This window comes from Pagrus pagrus (assembly GCF_965226575.1).
Source record: "Pagrus pagrus genome assembly, chromosome: 8".
NCBI classification, from domain to species: Eukaryota; Metazoa; Chordata; class Actinopteri; order Spariformes; family Sparidae; genus Pagrus; species Pagrus pagrus.
In genome coordinates this window covers 30,848,508-30,870,897 of record NC_140192.1, presented here as the reverse complement: position 1 = coordinate 30,870,897, position 22,390 = coordinate 30,848,508, and the positions used below count along the sequence as shown (strand labels likewise).

Here is a 22,390-nt window from a genome sequence, read left to right as displayed (position 1 = left end):
CTACAGTTGTGTCATTGTGCATGTGTAGCTAGCTAATTCAATGTAGTGAGATGGCAGAGAGGACAGCATTAACTTTGCAGAAATATTCCCATTATTTTGAATTTTTGGGCGGAAAGGAACAGAACAACATCACGGTAAAATGCAAGTTTCATCATTTGTATGTAGGTATGTGTTTTTGAAAAAAAGTTACATTGCGTCTGTCATTCCTTTTATCAGGCTGATTTACTGATTGTGGGCTATAAAGAAGGCTACAAAATGATGAGTCAATACATTCAAAGGTTATGTACAGTTGGCTACAGGCCGTCTGGACAATATAATCGACATGCGCAACGAGTCACAGGGTTTTACTGTAATTTTTGGTAAACTGTAAAGTATTGTAACGTGTTACTTTTCTCAGTAGATAACGCAGTAACAAATGACTTTCTAATGGCAGTAATCTTGTAACATAATGAGTTACTTTTAAAGGTAATGTTACTCAACACTGTTCATCACATTGAAAAACTCCCAGTGACTTAAAGCACAAGTCAGAATGTTCAATAACATGTAGTGCAACACCACAGTCTTCCTATAACCTTAAACCTGCATTCATTGATTACTTGGTCACTTGGAGTGTCAGAAACAAGCTATAGACATAATAAACACAATGGTTGCAAAACACACTTTGTTTAAACTTGATAGGAACTAAATAAAACTCACCAACACAGTGTTGGTTTGTCTTTCACAATCAGACAAGGTTTGGTCCAAATAAATCCTAGCAAGATGTGAAAATATTCTGGCTCTCCACGCCGTTTTCATCCGTTGCTGGTGTCAGACTCTCTCTCTCTCCTCTGGAGCTTCATGTCTCTGGTGGAGCTGGTGGTGGACTTCTGGCGCAGGAAGAACCCCCCAACACCTGTTTCCAAAAACGGGGAGGGGGTGGAGATGGTGGACACCTACAGGTTCCTTGGGGTGCATCTGAACAATAAACTGTACTGGTCAGACAATACTTTCAATGTGTGCACTAGGCTGCTACGAATGTTCTACCAGTCTGTGGTAACCAGTGTCATATTCTTTGCAGCAGTGTGCTGGGGAGGTGGCATCGGGAGCGGTGGGGCCATCAAGCTGAACAAACTGGTGAGGAAAGCCAGCTCTGTGGTGGGGATGAAACTGGACAGTGTGGAGGCAGTGACAGAGAGGAGGATGAGAGGAAAGCTGCAAGCTATAATGGACAATCCCTCTCACCCTCTCTACGCCGAGCTGAGGCAAATCAGGAGCACGTTCAGCCACTCATCCAACCACATGCCTCAAAGCACTTGGGGGGCTCTTTCATTTTGTTTATCTTTATTCTAATAGTTTTTAATTATATTTTCTATTCAAATTGTTATTCTGTTTATTTATTTATTCTAATATCTCTTCATTTATTGTCTCTATTTTTTTAAGAATTACTCTTGTGCTGCTACTTATTTCCCTCTGCACTGCTGTGTTACCTACAAATTTCTCCCAAGGAGGATCTTATCTTATCTTATCTTATCTTAACTTCAGACTCGGTCATATCTGTGGCCTTATCCAAAACAATCCTCTGCAAATACAAATACCACAAATTTTTTTTGTGATTGACTAACAAAGAGAGTCTGTTAAAGTTTGCACGATGTTACATAAAGAATAAACTCCCAGTGATACTGTGACTGGCAGATCAAGTTCTAGTCATTTTTTTCAGTTGACAACATGTTTACTCAAGATTTCTGACAGTTTACAGCATCATAAAACCATGTAGTCAAATACTCAGAGCGTTCAGCTTCTGCAGAAATGTAATTAAATCCTTTGTGTGCATTCCCCAGAAGTATGAACAAAGGCCCAAGAGATGGGAACAGATAAAAGAAACACCTGCAGCTGAACAATAACCAGCATGAAGAGACAGAAGGAAATAAACTGAAACTTGTTTGAATTCTAGTGTTGGTTTCTGCTGAAGTGGCTGATGGTTCTTCGGCAATCAGAGATAAAGTTTCAGGGTACAGTGAATATACCTGTTTCTGTCATAAGCTGAACAAGACAGATATCGTTTTTGCAGTGAGATGGTTCTAAGGAAAGAAAAATGAAAGAGACATTCCCACATGTGGGTTACTTGTAAAAGAAAACTTAAATCTATTATCACAGACATTTCACGTAATAAATTATTGAGCAGATGGCAGAAAGTTAGGCCTAAACTGGCTTGAAAGCCGTTTTGTGAAATAAAAACGGAGAAAGTTTTGTTGCTCTTTCAGGCATAGACCACAATTTTCAAATGTCTCCTAGGAAGAACAAACAAAGGATGAAGAAAGACTTAATAGAAGCTTAATCACATTAAAACTGAACATTTGTTTTGGTAGATGCATTTTTTGAATAATCACAATCAGTTTTTTGCCTTTGAATGCTTTAAATGTGAAGCAGCAACTGTCAGAAATGTAGGATTAACTTTATACATGGGCAGCACAGCGGCGCAGTGGTTAGCACTGTTGCCCCACAGCAAGATGGACCTGGGTTTGGGACTGGCAGGGCCTTTCTGTGCAGTTTGCATGATCTCCCCGTGCCTGTGTTGGTTCGCTCTGGGCACTCCAGCTTCCTCCTACAATCCAAAGACATGCAAAAGCTAGGTGAATCGGTTGCTCTAAACTGTCTGTAGGTGTGATTGTGAGCGTGAATGGTTGATGTGATGCCATGGCCCTGTGATGAACTGGCGACTTATTCAGGATTTACCCTGCCAACGCCAAATGTCAGCTGGGATCGGAAGGAAAAGGATAAGCGGTTTTAGATAATGGATGGAAGATTTAACTGTAGAGTAAACCGCACACAATGAGGCTGATACTAAATAGTAACACTGGTTTCCTTTCAATCTCTCATGACTGCATTTTATATCTTGAGTCCAACAATGTTATCAGAGTGCAATGTTAGACCAGTGGTCTGCTTTTCAAAATCTGCTGCCTACATTACCCACAATGCATCTTAGCAACTGAGTGGCATCACTTGAGGCAATTTATCAGATTACATGCAGCTTCCTCTGGGGTTACAAAAGGCTTTATACAGTACGACTCTTTATACTACTTCTTCCACACACGCAGTGGACCTGTTACAGTAGAGTTGAGTTACCCTGTAAAGCCATTAGTCTACCTTAGACTGAAGCTGACTCAAGACCTAAGTCCATCCATAAACATATCCATACTCCAAAATATCCTTACATCGGCAGGGATCTTATATATAAATATATAATCTAAAATTATATAATTATATGAAATGAAAACGTGCTAATGAAAGACACAAAACAATGTGTTTTTAAGTTATTACAGCTCGGTTTCCCCCTCCAAATGCCTTACTTCCTCATATTATTAAAGCTTGCATTTTACTTGCATCAGGAACAGTTGAAAACAAGAGGTGAAGCCCACCAACTCTTCACGTAAGGAAAATGCCCTCAGCACAAACTACCAGTTTACAGCTTTTGGCAGTTAAAGTGCCACAGCTCTCAGTTAAAGCACTTAAATTTTCAAAAGCATTCTCAGACTCCAGTAAAAACCACCCTGCTATTTACAACATATACTGTATAATTTAGTTGTTGTTTGTCATGTTGAGGTGGTTCTTTAGATTTTCTATGGCATGAAGAGACACATATGGTATAGCTGGTACATATTGTACATGAAGTCAGCAAGTAATGCCACAGGTCTCTGTACTCACTTGGACTGTGTTTGTTCACATCTTGCTTTCAGATGGGATGAAACTGATCTCTGACATGTTGATGCAATTAAAAAATATATCTTTTAATTATTTTTAGTATTGTTTGTTGTTTTTGCACATACAGACCACAGCAAATTCCTCATGTGTGAAAACTTACCTGGCAAAAAAAGTGATTCTGAGCATTCCAATCAATTAATGTGACATTGTGTACACATGAGGAAAAGCTAAAGAGATGTTTGATGAGTTTTTGGTCAGTATATCCCATCATGAAGTCATTATTTAATCAGTGTAATGTGGAACAGGAATTCTGATGAACCCAGCAGAAGGACCAATGTAGACTACAACTGGTTCTGATGAAAGGAGAGGTGGATGGGGTGGAGACAAACCAATCTGACACTAAAACAGCAGCAGAGAAAGGAACAATTTCAAAGATTAACAGCAATGACACAACTAGCTCAGAGAGGTTGCTACAAAATCTTATTGGATGAGCAGAGAAATGTGAGCCAGAAGAAAGCAGGAAAAAAAAAATCTAAATAAAGAGAGTTAGCATGAGATGTACAACAACTTTCACAACAATCTGCCTGCTGGGTGTCTATTGGATATATCACTAGGTGTCATTTTCTTTTTAAATTTCCTTTTTGAACCTTCATGTATTAAAGGATGATTCATTATCCCCATTCACACTGCCCTTTCAGTGTGGGAATCATGTGCAGATTCTCTGCATCGCCGTCTGTGTGAAAGTTACAGATGCAGAGAGGGGGGACAGTTTCGCTGCAGATCTGGGGGGTATTCCAGAAAGGAGGTTCAACAAACTCTGAGTCTATCCATGAACTCCGAGTTGACTTACCCTGTGAAGTGAAACTCTGAGTTTTCAGTTCCAGAACAGCTGATCTAAATTCGGTAAGTCGACTCTGAGTATGTTAACTCTGAGTTGAGCTCGTGCCTGACGACTAGTAAAAAGCCATCATCAATGGAGCTCCGATACTGTGATTCACCATGGCAACGGGGGAAAACAGGAAGCAGACATTTTCTGGGGGGAAAAAAGTAGCCTAACACGGCTGCGGCCCTATAAAAATCACTGACAGAGTTTTAGATGCGGTCTTCTTTTCATTTTGAATGTAACATCACTTTATTTCATATTAGCCTTTGAGGAAGTGGTTGAATGTTGTTCAATGTTTTATTTTATTTTATTTTATTTTAGGCTATTTTATTTTAGGCTATCGGCTGAAAATGAAATATAAAAGCAGTCTCACGATGGCTCCTCACTTTGGTTTTATTTCACATATTAAACAAAGTAAAAGTTTATTCAGTGGATATTTTAACTTGTAGTAGCTTTTACCACCAACAGATGCTGTTTAACACACATCTGTGTCCTGACATCCTGCTGAGTAGATGAACATGAAGTGGTGCTCACCTCCACCTCCACCACGTCCGCCAGAGGCTGAGGAGCTGGTCCTGAGTCAGCTCGCTGGGTGACCAGAGGCAGAGGAGCTGGTCCTGAGTCAGGTCGCTGGGTGACCAGAGGCAGAGGAGCTGGTCCTGAGTCAGGTCGCTGGGTGACCAGAGGCTGAGGGCGTCACTCACCCCCAGGACCCAACATTAGAGGCAGACACACACTTACTGTCTACAGATTGAACTAGAAGTCATTTAATCTCCTACTCAATGCGGCGGCAAACTAGAAACACGGACTTTGAAATTACGTTGTTGGAAAAAATAGGCTACAATAGGCTACTGATGGTTAGGCTACTTTTGTAGCTATCAGTGGGAAATACAGAAAGCCAAATGAAATGTGAGTTATTTCTCTTTTTCTGGCTGCTGGAAGGTGATTGATTAACCTGCGAAGTGATTAAAGAGGATTGTTTAGACCTAAGAGCACGTCAGCGATGACGTGTAGCCTGATATTCGCTGTGGAGAATATAAATGACGGACTGATGAGGAGCGGTAGCTACTGTTCGGTTCAGTCCTCGTCAGGGAGTGAGAGCTCATCTAAATGAATCTAAATTCTCCTCCTGGTGTAAAACTGTGAATTATTTCTGCTTCAACATGATCGGACTGAGAAGGAAAGGACAGCCGCTGTCAGACAGCTCCGTCAGACTCAGGGTTTCTTCAGGTAAACCTGCCAGTGAGCAGGTTAGGTTCACAGAGTAAGTTACCTCAGTAACAGACCCAGAGTTTAAGTTACCTCTCTTTCTGGAACTGAAAACTCAGAGTTTCTCTCATCTCAGGGTTAACAAACTCAGAGTTTTCACAAAACCCGCTTTCTGGAATACCCCCCTGATCTGTACGGTGGCCCTGAAGTGCAAAACACAACGGCAAATCAGAAAACACAACAACAAATCAGAAAACACAACGGCAAATCAGAAAACACAACAACAAATCAGAAAACACAACAACAAATCAGAAAACACAACAACAAAACAGAAAACACAACAACAAATCAGAAAACACAACGGCAAATCAGAAAACACAACAACAAATCAGAAAACACAACAACAAAACAGAAAACACAACAGCAAATCAGAAAACACAACAACAAAACAGAAAGCACAACAACAAAACAGAAAACACAACGGCAAATCAGAAAACACAACAACAAAACAGAAAGCACAACAGCAAATCAGAAAACACAACAACAAATCAAAAAACACAACAACAAAACAGAAAACAAAACAACAAATCAGAAAACACAACAACAAATCAGAAAACACAACAGCAAATCAGAAAACACAACAACAAATCAAAAAACACAACAACAAAACAGAAAACAAAACAACAAATCAGAAAACACAACAACAAATCAGAAAACACAACAGCAAATCAGAAAACACAACAGCAAAACAGAAAACACAACAACAAATCAGAAAACACAACAGCAAAACAGAAAACACAACAGCAAATCAGAAAACACAACAACAAATCAAAAAACACAACAACAAAACAGAAAACAAAACAACAAATCAGAAAACACAACAACAAATCAGAAAACACAACAGCAAATCAGAAAACACAACAGCAAAACAGAAAACACAACAACAAATCAGAAAACACAACAGCAAAACAGAAAACACAACAGCAAAACTGAAAACACAACAACAAATCAGAAAACACAACAACAAATCAGAAAACACAACGACATTAACCAAACCGGAAAAGGTAGGTACCCTCGGGCGACATGAATCGTCGCTGATTGGTCCGTCCTTTGAACCTGAAGGACAGGGTTTACATGTTTTCAAAACAAGAGCGCTGCCAGTGACGACATACACGCTGCTATTAAAGAATATTTTGATGCAGGACATGTATATGGGTCCGTGTATCATCTGATCATGCAATTATATTTAATGTGGCAAACGAAAAACGAAAATACGAGTCAATATTCCGTTTTTCTGTGGTTCTGTGTGCACCAAACACTGAAAACTGGTGTTTGTTTTCCTATTTTCAGCCCAAAACGGGAAATATAATCAACAAGGAAACCAAAACGAAATAATAAATCTAATTTACATTTTCCGTTATTGTTATACCATTTCCCACGGTACATTTCTGCTGTGTGGCCACGCTTTGCACATGCGCAATGTGTAGGGACTCGCTCGGTATCCATGGTGAGCAACAACACACCGGTCTGAGCGTCCCACGGTCCAGTCCATTGACTGTGTACAGTCTATGGTCCAGTCCCAGTAGACCACTGGAGTCCCACGTTCTAATGGCCTGACTCGAGCCATACATGTCTCTAATTAATGACATGTTTATGAATGGAGTGATGTATCATGAGATCTTAGAAAAGCTGCGAGAAATGGGTGTCCAGCGGGGAAGCTCTGAAATCACACAGAGACGCCGCATTATCGCTGCAGCGGTTCGCCAATTCTCCGCCGTTGGTTGCTCACACAGAACCAAGCAGCTCCGGCGTAGAAGACGAACCAGAGTATAGGCTGATTCACACAGAACCAAGCAGCTCCGGCGTAGAAGACGAACCAGAGTATAGGCTGATTCACACAGAAAGCCGGCGCTGCGGCTCCAAAGGAGGCGTGACATACACGTCATGATGATGACGTATGTGTTTTTTTCAAGGTGTTTCCCGGTGTCCTCCTGTTAATCTGAACATGTACCCGCTGACTGTTTATAATCATATGGATGCCGTTATAATGTGTTGTGATTGAGATCCCGACCCACCAAACATCCTGGAAAGTGACAAAGTTACGTTTTTCAGTCTAAATTACATATTACATAATCAGCATCAGTCAACAGGACGCTGTCTGACTATTTCACTTGCGGGGAGAGAGGCTGCTTTCTGGGGGGAAAGTTCACTGAGTCTCGGTCAGGAGGGCTGACAGTTGCGGTGATTTGGTCTCGTCATCAAAGTATTCATTAATAGCAGCGTGTATGTCGTCACTGGCAGCGCTCTTGTTTTGAAAACATGTAAACCCTGTCCTTCCGGCTCAAAGGACGGACCAATCAGCGACGATTCATGTCGCCCGAGGGTACCTACCTTTGCCGGTTTGGTTAATGTCGTTGTGTTTTCTGTTTTTTTGTTGTGTTTTCTGATTTGTTGTTGTGTTTTCTGATTTGTTGTTGTGTTTTCTGTTTTGTTGTTGTGTTTTTTGATTTGTTGTTGTGTTTTCTGATTTGCTGTTGTGCTTTCTGTTTTGTTGTTGTGTTTTCTGATTTGCCGTTGTGTTTTCTGATTTGTTGTTGTGTTTTCTGATTTGTTGTTGTGTTTTCTGATTTGCCGTTGTTTTCTGATTTGTTGTTGTGTTTTTTGATTTGTTGCTGTGTTTTCTGATTTTCTGGGGGGTATTCCAGAAAGGAGGTTCAACAAACTCTGAGTCTATCCATGAACTCCGAGTTGACTTACCCTGTGAAGTGAAACTCTGAGTTTTCAGTTCCAGAACAGCTGATCTGAGTTCGGTAAGTCGACTCTGAGTATGTTAACTCTGAGTTGAGCTCGTGCCTGACGACTAGTAAAAAGCCATCATCAATGGAGCTCCGATACTGTGATTCACCATGGCAACGGGGGAAAACAGGAAGCAGACATTTTCTGGGGGGAAAAAAGTAGCCTAACACGGCTGCGGCCCTATAAAAATCACTGACAGAGTTTTAGATGCGGTCTTCTTTTCATTTTGAATGTAACATCACTTTATTTCATATTAGCCTTTGAGGAAGTGGTTGAATGCTGTTCAATGTTTTATTTTATTTTATTTTATTTTAGGCTATCGGCTGAAAATGAAATATAAAAACAGTCTCACGATGGCTCCTCACTTTGGTTTTATTTCACATATTAAACAAAGTAAAAGTTTATTCAGTGGATATTTTAACTTGTAGTAGCTTTTACCACCAACAGATGCTGTTTAACACACATCTGTGTCCTGACATCCTGCTGAGTAGATGAACATGAAGTGGTGCTCAACTCCACCTCCACCACGTCCGCCAGAGGCTGAGGAGCTGGTCCTGAGTCAGGTCGCTGGGTGACCAGAGGCAGAGGAGCTGGTCCTGAGTCAGGTCGCTGGGTGACCAGAGGCTGAGGAGCTGGTCCTGAGTCAGGTCGCTGGGTGACCAGAGGCTGAGGGCGTCACTCACCCCCAGGACCCAACATTAGAGGCAGACACACACTTACTGTCTACAGATTGAACTAGAAGTCATTTAATCTCCTACTCAATGCGGTGGCAAACTAGAAACGCGGACTTTGAAATTACGTTGTTGGAAAAAATAGGCTACAATAGGCTACTGATGGTTAGGCTACTTTTGTAGCTATCAGTGGGAAATACAGAAGCCAAATGAAATGTGAGTTATTTCTCTTTTTCTGGCTGCTGGAAGGTGATTGATTAACCTGCGAAGTGATTAAAGAGGATTGTTTAGACCTAAGAGCACGTCAGCGATGACGTGTAGCCTGATATTCGCTGTGGAGAATATAAATGACGGACTGATGAGGAGCGGTAGCTACTGTTCGGTTCAGTCCTCGTCAGGGAGTGAGAGCTCATCTAAATGAATCTAAATTCTCCTCCTGGTGTAAAACTGTGAATTATTTCTGCTTCAACATGATCGGACTGAGAAGGAAAGGACAGCCGCTGTCAGACAGCTCCGTCAGACTCAGGGTTTCTTCAGGTAAACCTGCCAGTGAGCAGGTTATGTTCACAGAGTCAGTTACCGCAGTAACAGACCCCAGAGTTTAAGTTACCTCTCTTTCTGGAACTGAAAACTCAGAGTTTCTCTCATCTCAGGGTTAACAAACTCTGAGTTTTCACAAAACCCGCTTTCTGGAATACCCCCCTGTTGTGCTTTCTGTTTTGTTGTTGTGTTTTCTGATTTGCCGTTGTGTTTTCTGTTTTGTTGTTATGTTTTCTGATTTGTTGTTGTGTTTTCTGTTTTGCTGTTGTGTTTTCTGTTTTGCTGTTGTGTTTTCTGTTTTGTTGTGGTGCTTTCTGATTTGTTGTTGTGTTTTCTGTTTTGCTGTTGTGTTTTCTGTTTTGCTGTTGTGTTTTCTGATTTGCTGTTGTGCTTTCTGTTTTGTTGTTGTGTTTTCTGATTTGCCGTTGTGTTTTCTGATTTGCCGTTGTGTTTTCTGTTTTGCCGTTGTGTTTTCTGATTTGCCGTTGTGATTTGCACTTCAGGGCCACCGTAGGATCTGCCTCCAGAGGTAGTATCAGAGCCACAGCAGAGGCGAGATGGTGTCTGTGTAAATGGAAAAGCAGAGGCACGGCTCAGGGTTTGCAGTTTGCATGATCTCCCCGTGCCTGTGTTGGTTCGCTCTGGGCACTCCAGCTTCCTCCTACAATCCAAAGACATGCAAAAGCTAGGTGAATCGGTTATTCTAAATTGTCTGTAGGTGTGATTGTGAGCGTGAATGGTTGATGTGATGCCATGGCCCTGTGATGAACTGATGACTTATCCAGGATTTACCCTGCTGTAGGCCAATGTCAGCTGGGATCGGAAGGAAAAGGATAAGCGGCTTCAGATAATGGATGGAAGATTTAACTGTAGAGTAAACCGCACACAATGAGGCTGATACTAAATAGTAACACTGGTTTCCTTTCAATCTCTCATGACTGCATTTTATATCTTGAGTCCAACAATGTTATCAGAGTGCAATGTTAGACCAGTGGTCTGCTTTTCAAAATCTGCTGCCTACATTATCCACAATGCATCTTAGCCACTGAGTGCCATCACTTGAGGCAATTTATCAGATTACATGCAGCTTCCTCTGGGGTTACAAAAGGCTTTATACAGTACGACTCTTTATACTACTTTTTCCACACACGCAGTGGACCTGTTACAGTCGAGTTGAGTTACCCTGTAAAGCCATTAGTCTACCTTAGACTGAAGCTGACTCAAGACCTAAGTCCATCCATAAACATATCCATACACCAAAATATCCTTACATTGGCAGGGATCTTATATATAAATATATAATCTAAAATTATATAATTATATGAAATGAAAACACTTGTGCTAATGAAAGACACAAAACAATGTGTTTTTAAGTTATTACAGCTCGGTTTCCCCCTCCATATGCCTTACTTCCTCATATTATTAAAGCTTGCATTTTACTTGCATCAGGAACAGTTGAAAACGAGAGGTGAAGCCCACCAACTCTTCATGTCATCTTGTCTGTCCTACCGACTCGTCATCACATTTCTGCTTGAAAAACAGCATCTGTCCCCAGCAGCAGAACCAGGCGGCTCTTGCAGTTGAATGGCGGTGATTATGTTACGCAATTCAGAGCGACAAACTTCAACTCACCATGTCTTTGTCGCCTTCCACTATTGAGTTGTAGTAGTTACTGTCTCTGGATACTAATGACACGGATGTCAACCTCATGATGTGTACCGTCATGCCTCTTTTGGATTCGCTGCTTGGTTCAGTGTAAACAAACAAAGGTGGAGAAATGGTGAGCCTTTGCTGCGCCAATAATGCGGAGTCTCTGTGTGAAAAGGGCTACTGAGAGTGGCCACTGTGCAGCTCCATTGGAGCAGCTGGATTAAGGGCCTTACTAATGGCACCTCATTGGTGGTAATGAACAAAGGGTCATCCAAGGGGGTCCATCCAGATTTATCCTGCGAGTCCACGGGACTGAATTGGCTACCTTTCAGTGACAAGCCTGCTTCTCTAACCTTTAGCTCACCACTCACTCACTCTGAGTCCCATTACCAGTAAATGCATGGACAGACAGCTGTTTTTGAACTGTAAGTGAATTGTAAGCTACAATCAGGTGTGTTTGTGGTATGCTTTCGACAACATAGGCAGTTATCTTGAGCGATATTGCATGGAGAGTGCATGAAGAAGGGCAAAAACAATAACAATAATATTCCCTAATAAAGACCATGCCATTGTATTGCAAAACAATTTGAATTGATAAAAGATTAAAGATAGATAGGATGAGGATCGTGTTTGGTGGAGGAGAGAAATGAAAAGGTGGTTGATTCCCAGGGATCGAACAAGGAAGAAGTGGTGATTGAGGACACAGGTAGTGATTTAGTGACAAAGACTGGCATGGTCTTGTCCGTGAACTTTAAATGAATAACTTATTCATCTGTTACTATAAATGTATTCCATCTGACCCTTACACATAAACAACTACACAGGATTTGTCTGACACTCTTATCCAGGGGGCAAGAGTCACTGCTTGGACACAATTTAGTCAAACTGATAATTTACCAAGTGTTCTCCATGTTCGGTTTAATAAAGTTATACATTTCTGTGTTGCCCAGGCCATGCACGGATTCCTCCACCTCACAGGCATCACTGTGACTCCTTGATGGTCTTGGTTCCAGAGGGAGTTGAGGTTGCTCAGATTGAGGCAACCATGGAAACGATCAAAGCTTTGGGGCGTGTCCGAGTAAGAGGGCGGAACTTCAATCGAAAACTTGACAGTTTAACTGTCCTTTGTGAGTGCAAGGAGAAGGTTGATCCCAGTAAGGTTCCGTCTGAAGTGATGCCTGCTGGTGGCACAGAAGCGTGGAACGTGGTAATGGTGTCTGATGATGCAGATGTGGTTGAAGGGCCACAGGGTGCACCAGAGGAGGGGTCTGGTACTGTAGCCCCTGGTGGTTCTCCAGAGTCCATTATTCGTGCCGTGGGTGATTTGCTAGCCAAGATGGAGAAACCGTCTGGTGAGAATAGCAGTTATCGGCGTTTACGACTGTTTTCTGGAACTCTGCCCACTCCGGCTGGGGAAGAGGCATTTGAGCATTGGTTGGAACATGCACGCCTTATGGTAGAGGAGAGTGATTGCGCATAATGGAGAGTCTAAAGGGCCCTGCTTTGGGCGTGGTTAAAGCTGTCCGAAACACTGACCCTGAGGTAAGTCCAGCGCAGTGTTTAGAAGCCATTGAGAGTGCATTTGGGTCTGCTGAGACAGGCGAAGATCTGTATTTTGCCTTTCGGTTGCTGCACCAGCAACCCAAGGAAAAGTTGTCTGATTTTTTGAGACGGTTAGAGTTGTCTTTAACCAGAGTGGTTCAGCGAGGAGGTCTGCCACCTGACCGAGCAGATCGTGCTGGAGTGGAGCAACTTCTCAGAGGTGCTGTGCACTCTGACATGATGTTGGTTCAGCTCAAGTTAAGGGAAAGGAGGAGAAGTCCACCATCTTTCCTGGAGCTTTTGAGCGAAATCCGCAGTGAAGAGGAGTATGAGTCTTCCCGGATGAAACTGAACTCATCTGTGTGGCGGGTTCAGGCTAATGCAGACGCAGATAGCAGAGAGGGGGAGATTCAAAGTTTGAAGTCTGATATTAAGGAACTGAAATCAATGTTCACTGCTATGACAGCCACAAATAGCCAAGTCTCAGCTGTTAAGAAAGAAACTGAGCTAATGACCAAAGTGCCTGTCACTGAGACATGTGTTGACACTGAAGTAGCTGCCCTGAAAAAGCAGGTAAAAAAACTGCAAAATCAGCTGACAACCAAATAGTCAAGAGAGTCTGATGCCCCTGATGCAGCTTTAAAAATAGAACCAATCCGCCAAGCTCAGGGTGGGGTCAGACAGCATACATGTAGCGATTCAGATGGAAATTTCTGTTATCGCTGTGGCGAGATTGGCCACTTTTCTTCAAAGTGTAGAAATCTAGAGAATCAGGCTAAAGTCATCCAAAAGTTGATACGATCTTTGAGAAAGGCTAAACAGGGTGAGCCGGCTGCACCACAGACAGAAAATGACCACACTGTCTGCGCGGCTAAGAAATGTGAAGTGACCGCTTTCGGGCGGGACATTCAACCGGGACTGATTGGGCCTTCTTCTGTCGTTCCCGTTAAGATCAATGGCCAACGGTGTGATGCCCTGCTTGATAGCGGTTCACAAGTCACAATCATCTTTGAACATTGGTATCAGCTCCACTTACCTCATGCGCCGATCCAGCCAGTGTCCGGGTTAGCAATATGGGGGTTGAGTGACACAAGTTATCCCTACCTGGGATACATAGTGGTTGATATGGAGTTTCCTGAGAACATCATAGGCATGAATGAGACCATCTCTGTCTTGGTTCTGATTTGTCCGAGCCCACAAAGTCCTGAACAGAGTCCGGTAATCCTGGGTACCAATGCCAATCTGTTCCAGAGGTTAGCCAGACTGTGCCGAGACACAGCTGGGGTAGACATTGGTCAGACTTTGGGTATAAAAGCAAAGGCTTCTGTCTCTCTTTCGAACCAGTCAACCCTTGATGGAGAAGAAGATGAGGTAGGAAGTGTGAAATGGACGGGTCCAGGGTCTCTTAACTTACCTCCTGGGGGTGAGTGTTGTGCCATTTGTGAAGTTGAGTTGAGGAGGCCTGTGGGTAAAGACATACTGATGGTGGAAGCATCACCAGTTACTCCATTGCCATCTGGGGTACTGCTGCAGCCAATGGTTGTACCCGGTGCCGCAGTAGATGTCAACCACTTCACGGTGTTGGTCCACAATGAGTCACTGAGAGACACAGTCATCCCAGTTGGGACTGTCATAGGCCAACTATGTCCAGCCGATCCAGTCGTTCTATCACCAAGGATCGAGGATGAGACTGTGACTCCCCCCACACAGCTTGATCCCCAGCTTATTCAGTTTGGCGATTCACGGATAGCTCAGCAGTGGAAGGATTGACTCCGCCAAAAGTTGAGTGGGACGTTGGTCTGGCAAGAGATGTTGAGCATCACATTCATTTAACCGATCCTAGACCATTCAGAGAGCGTTCAAGACGCTTGGCTCCAGCCGATATTGACGACGTGCTTAAACACCTGCATGAGTTGATGCAGGCTGGTATCATTATGGAGTCCCGGAGCCAGTGCGCATCGCCAATTGTGATAGCCAGAAAGAAAAATGGGCGTATCAGAATGTGCATTGATTATAGGACTCTGAACCGGCGTACAACTCCTGATCAGTACACTACTCCCCGCATTGATGATGCATTAGATTGTTTATTTGGCAGTAAGTGGTTTTCCGTCCTTGATTTAAGAAGCGGATATTATCAAATTGCCATGGCTGATGAGGACAAAGAAAAAAACGCTTTTATTTGTCTGCTGGGTTTTTACCAGTTCAAAAGAATGCCCCAGGGCATTACTGGAGCACCCGCAACGTTCCAAAGACTTATGGAAAAAGCCGTGGGCAACATGAACCTCCTCCAGGTGTTAGTTTATTTGGATGATCTTATAGTCTTTGGCCGTTCATTGGAGGAGCATGAGGAGCGTCTCCTGCGTGTGTTAGACAGGCTTGAGGAAGTGGGGTTGAAACTCTCCCTTGACAAGTGTCAATTCTGCCAGCCGAGAGTGAAGTATGTAGGACACATAGTATCCGCTGATGGTGTTGCAACTGACCCGGATAAGATTCAGGCTGTTGCCAGGTGGCCTAAGCCCACAGACCTGAAGTCTTTGCGCTCGTTCTTGGGGTTCTGTGGGTATTATCGTCGTTTTATAGCGAACTACTCTTCCATCGTTAGGCCTCTCACAGAACTGACAAAGGGCTATGCACCCACGCAGCGTGGTAGGAAGCCGGGTGCGGACAAGAACAAGACCTACTTGAAAGAGTCTGAGCCATTCAACAAAAGGTGGGACCAGTCCTGTACCGATGCCTTTGAGCGCATCATTCAGTGTTTGATAAACGCACCTGTGTTGGCTTTTGCTGATCCAGAGAAGCCGTATATCCTGCACATGGATGCAAGCTTTAAAGGGGTAGGTGCTGTGCTTTACCAGGAGCATCCTGAAGGGTTAAGACCTGTGGCCTTTGCCAGCCGAAAGTTGAGCTCACCAGAACAGAGATATCCTGTCCATCAGTTAGAGTTCCTTGCGCTGAAGTGGGCCATTGTTGATAAGTTTCATGACTACCTCTTCGGGGCCAAGTTCACGGTGCGCACTGATAATAACCCCTTAACCTACGTACTCACTACTGCTAAACTAAATGTGACTGGTCATAGGTGGCTGGCTGCATTGGCCACCTATGAGTTTGATGTACAGTACAGGCCGGGGAAAGCCAATATAGACGCTGATTTGTTGTCGCGCAACATAGCTGACCCCGCAGAGGGTGATGAATGGGAAAGCATGTCTCCCACTGCCATTAAGTCTATATGTCAGTGGGTACAGGTTAGTGAAACTTCAGATGAGTCTCCCAGGTATGTGGAACAGTTAGGTGCATCACCAGCATGTATCCCTGATGTGTATGCTTTTCCATCTCAGTTGCACCTCAGTTCTCTGGAGCAGTTCTCAAAGCCTGACTTGATTGAAGCCCAGAGGAGAGATGATGTACTAGAGCCAGTGATTGAGGCTGTGAAACACGGAGTTTGGCCTAGCCGCAAAGACATGAGCCCTGAGATGCTGTTGCTTAAGAGGGAGGCAGGCAGACTAGTGATGAGAGATGTTCTCATCACTCGTCTTCGACTTCTTTATCGAGTTGGCAAGAAATCCAGTGATGAGACGCTACAGCTTGTGCTGCCTGGTGAATTTCGTGGAAAGGTTTTGTATGCTTTACATGATGACATAGGCCATCTAGGTGTTGAGAGGGTCACCGACCTCCTTCGAGATAGATTTTACTGGCCCAGAATGACCAATGATGTGGAGGACTATGTCAGAAACTGCGGACGGTGTGTGACTCGCAAAACACCTTGCAAGAAAGCTGCTCCCTTGCATCACATAGTTAGCAGTGGTCCTATGGATCTGGTGTGTATCAACTTTTTGTCAATGGAGCCCGATTCCAGAGGCATTAGTAATGTATTGATTGTGACAGACCACTTTACTAGGTATGCTCAAGCTTTTCCAGCTAAGAATCAGAAAGCATTGACAGCAGCAAAGATACTAGTTGAGAAATATTTTGTGCACTATGGATTGCCTGCAAGGATTCATTCTGACCAGGGTAGAGATTTCGAATCCAGGCTGATAAGAGAGCTCCCTGACAACCTTGGGCATACGGAAATCTAGAACAACCCGTATCATCCCCAAGGGGACCCGCAGCCCGAACGGTTTAACCGTACATTGCTCTCCATGCTAGCCACCTTGGGTCAAGAGAAGAAAAGGTCATGGAGTCAACATGTGGCTTCACTAGTGCATGCATATAACAGTACGAAAAGCGATGCAACAGGGTACTCTCCCTATTACCTCATGTTTGGTAGGGAGGCGAGACTGCCTGTAGACCTGTGCTTTAGGGCATCAGATGATGAAAGTGATGAGAAGAGTCATTACAAGTATGTGGATAGTTTGAAGCGTGATCTGCAAAGAGCTTATCAGCTAGCTAGTCAGTCTGCAGAGAAGACCCACCTACGCAATAAGAGAGCGTATGATCAGAAAGTAAGTTTACAAAACATCCAAGAGGGAGATTGTGTTCTCCTGAGGAATTTAGGTTTAAAGGGGAAACACAAGCTTGAGAGCCGATGGGGTTCTACACCTCATGTAGTTGTGGGGAAACTGCCGAACTTACCTGTATTCAGGGTGAGACCTGAGGGAGGAAAAGGGGGTGTAAAGACCATCCATCGAGACCATCTCTTACCTATAAGGCAGTCAGTGAGGATATCCCAGGGTCCAAGCAGCGCAGGAGTTCCTGTAAGACCTAGAACACGATCAACAGGAGCAGGGATTAGACAAAGTAGGACAAGACCAACAGAACAGATCCATGAAGTAACAGAGTCCTCGTCAGAGGTAGAGAGTGACAGACCCTGCAGGCCCTATAGAGGTTATGTAGACTCTGTTGAAGAGAAAGTATGCCTCTGTAGAACGAGAATCTGTAAGCTCAGAGGAAGAAGTTGTCAGGGACTTTAGTCCTGAACGCTCAGATGATGAGGGTGAGACAGACAGAGATGATCCAGGAGGTCAGGTTGTGACAGATGGTGAATCCTCTGACTCTGGAACAGACCTGGAGGTTAGCAGAGGTCCTGTCTGTTCACCAAAAGCAAAACCGAGTTCTAAACCAAAAACAGACAGGGTACTGAGACCTAGATCAACAGAGAAGAGACAAGTAAAACCAGTACTAAGACTCACCTATGATGAACCTGGCAAGGCCAGTGAGCAACCAATCACAATAGTTCATAGAGGCATCATCATTAAATTAGGTAAACAGTAGTTCATCTTAGTGCCTATAATGTGTAGGACACAGTTCATAGTTATAGTTGTGTGAGTAGTAAAATGTTAATGTCTGATGAGGACATCTAGACGGTTAGTAAGGGGGGGATGTAACCCTATAAATAAATAGACAATGGGATAAAAAGCACTCATTTTATTTATTTTTTATTTGTTGTTTCGTTTTCTTATTTTCTGTGATAAGTGCATATTTTGGTTTAAGAAGAGTGTAAGAGTAATAGTTTAATGTGAAATTATATATTGGTTTAAGTTTTATGTGTCTGAGGTAATCCCGCGAGATTGCGGGGGTGTGAGAGGTCACCTGGATGCGGAAGAGGAGAGACGAGAGAGACGCAAGCGAGGAGTTGCATGGCGGAGTGGAGCTACGGCCCGAAAAGACATTGAAGGACGTTGGTTAAGGAAGGGTCACGAGATAATCGGACTGAGAGTCTCGTTGTGACTGTTCATTGGACTTAACCTCTTGTCGAGTTGAAACGAGGCGGACTTCGGACATAAAGGTCCGCGAAGATTACAGCTACAGTTAGCATAGGTCATGCTAGCTTGCCTGACTTCACGAACGAGGCGCTACCTCAGCACTCCCATAAGTGAAGCCGACATTTGCCTACTGTGTGAACACACCTGCTGGAGATACTGTGTGTGACTGTCGACCACAGACATCATTTGGAGCTGGAGGGATTCGTCTACGGCCCACGTCCCTGCAACCCGCTGTCGGACCATACGGACCAGATCGACTCCATTTCAGTGAGGTCATTGTCAACGTTGGATTTTCGTGTTGTCTTCTTTTTGCGCAAGGCGCGGAGCAGCCATGTTGGAGTGAGCCTTTCTGAACTCAAGCGACGTCTCAGGCCTGCATCGATCCTCTGATTTAAAGGGTACCCATTTTGTTTTCATTTAATTAGTAAGAGTGCAGGGGTCCGTTTCACAAAGCAGGTTCGACAAACTCTGAGTCTAACCTTGAACTCTGAGTTGATCTACTCTGAGATAGAAAACTCTGAGTTTTCGGTTCCAGAACAGCTGATTTGAGATAGTTTGATCAACTCGGAGTAGTTCCACCTGGAGTTAAGCGCGTGCGCCACAAGTATAAAAAGACAGCATCAATGGAGCCTCGATTCGATGAGTCACCATGGCAACGGGGAAGAGGAGGGCTACGTTTTTCACCCCACTGGGCGTTTCAGGGCGAGGCACACTTTTCTGACCGCTCTGCATACAGTTGCCTTGCTCAAGTGCTCTGCATCTCCGACGTTGTATAAAAAAACTCCCTATTCAAAAAAAAAAAAAGAAAACACGCAGCGCAACACACAATATCTGCTGGGATGTGAGAGCATGACTTCTGTTGGTAATGTTGGAAATGTAAGGACGGATTAGGTTGTGTATGTAAATGACGGACTGTGACGTGAAACGGTACCGCTCAAAAAGATAATTGTCTGGAAATGCAAGAACATCTATGCGCGGTCTGATAATTATCTCCCGACGAATATTTAATTCTTGCGCAGTAATGCTGCACCTTCATCCACGGGATCATTATCAAAAGGACATGCCATGGTAGTGAAAATAGTCGCCACCTAATATAACTTCTAATGTAGGCCGACTGACTGATTTTTGCAATGATTTTCTCAAAAAACAGACGGCAGAACTATATTACGCCAAAACTCGCCTGCTGACTGAATGAATGAGGAAATCAAATACCGTGTGTGGCTGAAAGAGGGCGGAGACAGAGAGAAACTCGAGGTTTGTTGAGAAAAACCTGGTCCCGACCAGGTTAGGTTCATAGAGTATGTTACCATGGTAACTGACCGAGAGCTTAAGTTACCTCTCTCTGTGAAACAGGCTAGAGTTACCCCTCCTTCTCTGGTTTGAGTTACCTCCCTTTGTGAAACGGAAAACTCAGAGTTTCCCTCATTTCAGGGTTAACAGACTCAGAGTTTTCACTAAACCTGCTTTGTGAAACGGACGACAGGTGTCGTGCCAAAAAGTGATCGTCTGCCAGAATCTGATTTCCGGCCGCGGGAGCGCGCACAGCAGCCCGTTGAGCAGTAGCGTTTAAACGTCTGGTTTTCTCTGGATGAAACGGTCATGATATGCAGATACACACAACTGTACGTCCGCAATTATAGCAAAGGTATGTGTCTTAGAAAGTTTAACGTTTGTTGTTACGTAATTATCACAACTGTGGCCAAAAGAAGTGGAGTTTGTAGCGAAATCAGGCCTGACAATTACGTGATAGACATGTCCCTATGTGCTTGGTATGTATGATGCCTTTGTTTAGCCCTGTCTTATGAATTAGATTGTAATGAATGTGATTTATAGGTGTGGATTTTCAATAAAGAAATGATCACTTTTGCAATTATCCTCGTGACTCTGCATTATCTTTTATCTGATCTGGGCTCTACATTTGCTTCCCATGTTTGGATGTGTCTTGTACATCTAATATTCTTGTTCATGCCTACTATTTGGAGACAATACTATGAAAGACATGATTCGGGAGGGTTACATAAGCCTATAAAATAACAGTTTTCACCTGCCAAAAAGTGATTGAAGGCATAGTAGAGCTACTGAGAGGTTATTTCTGCCAAAATATGACTTGATCTCATTCTTAAGCTTCATAATATAAAGATCTGAGCTCACAGGACAGCTTGAAATTCTTTTAAAGGACCATTACAACAGAAAATGTGCCTTTTCACCTGCCAAAAAGTGATTGAAGGACATATACAGTTATTGAAAAGTTATTTCTGCCTAAATATGACTTGATCTCATTCTTGAGCTTCATAATATGAAGATCTGAGCTCAAGAGACAGCTTGAAAATCTTTTAAAGGACCATTACAACAGAAAATGTGCCTTTTCAGCTGCCAAAAAGTGATTGAAGGACATATACAGTTATTGAAAAGTTATTTCTGCCTAAATATGACTTGATCTCATTCTTGAGCTTCGTAATATGAAGATCTGAGCTCACAGGACAGCTTGAAAATCTTTTAAAGGACCATTACAACAGAAAATGGGCCTTTTCACCTGCCAAAAAGTGATTGAAGGCCAAATACAGTTACTCAAATGTTATTTCTGCCTAAATATGACTTGATCTCATTCTTGAGCTTCATAATATGAAGATCTGAGCTCACAGGACAGCTTGAAAATCTTTTAAAGGACCATTACAACAGAAAATGGGCCTTTTCAGCTGCCAAAAAGTGATTGAAGGACATATACAGTTACTGAGAGGTTATTTCTGCCTAAATATGACTTGATCTCATTCTTGAGCTTCATAATATGAAGATCTGAGCTCAAGAGACAGCTTGAAATTCTTTTAAAGGACCATTACAACAGAAAATGGGCCTTTTCAGCTGCCAAAAAGTGATTGAAGGACATATACAGTTATTGAAAAGTTATTTCTGCCTAAATATGACTTGATCTCATTCTTGAGCTTCATAATATGAAGATCTGAGCTCACAGGACAGCTTGAAATTCTTTTAAAGGACCATTACAACAGAAAATGGGCCTTTTCAGCTGCCAAAAAGTGATTACGGCCCCTTTCTTGTAACTTAAAGATGTTTTCTGCCTCAAAATGAGGTCTTTATTCTGAAGCATCATATGTGACAGATTACCACCTCACATTACACTTCACACTGGCCCTTTACACAGTTTACAAGTAGTGAAAAGTAGTGGTTAAGATATATTCTTCAAAATATAACTGATGAGTGATATAAAGTGACTTTGAATCAGAGCAGCCCTTTCAGTCCAACATCAGGAGCTAGAAACAACATTTGGCAAGTGTAAAAATGCTATTTATGCATTGCATTGGCCCTTTAAGGCATGCAGGCTGCACATGTATCTACTATATGCCCATGCACACACATCAATTAACATAACTTAATTGACACGTGAATGCATAGGATGCTAGATGCACTTGGGTGAGACACCGTTATTTCAATGTTCATCATGGATCCCTGTCTCTTTGACCAGATAAAGTCCTTCTTGTTGGATGGAAACTTCCCCCCAGGATTATCTACAGTCCAACAGTCAAATTTTCGTCGAAAGACAAAGACTTTTGAAGTACAAGGTGAGATGGGTTCTCAAGCTGAATTCATAGACCTAACCTGAGTATACATGAGGGGTGTCCGAGGGACTTATAAATTATATTATATTACCTTATATTATATTATATTATATTATATTATATTATATTATATTATTATATTATCTTTAA

The 22,390-nt window shown here is 42.9% G+C and overlaps 1 protein-coding gene across 1 annotated transcript in view; it reads right to left on the bottom strand.

The window, feature by feature from the left end:
- LOC311260752 (ectonucleoside triphosphate diphosphohydrolase 2-like) overlaps positions 1-20,132 on the bottom strand; it is a 247,215-nt gene extending 227,083 nt beyond the window's left edge. Inside the window, exon 1 of the mRNA XM_084358931.1 lies at positions 19,881-20,132. The gene's annotated coding sequence lies outside the window, so the exon portion shown is untranslated. The remainder of the gene's footprint in view (positions 1-19,880) is intronic.
- Between the last annotated feature and the right edge of the window lie 2,258 nt (positions 20,133-22,390).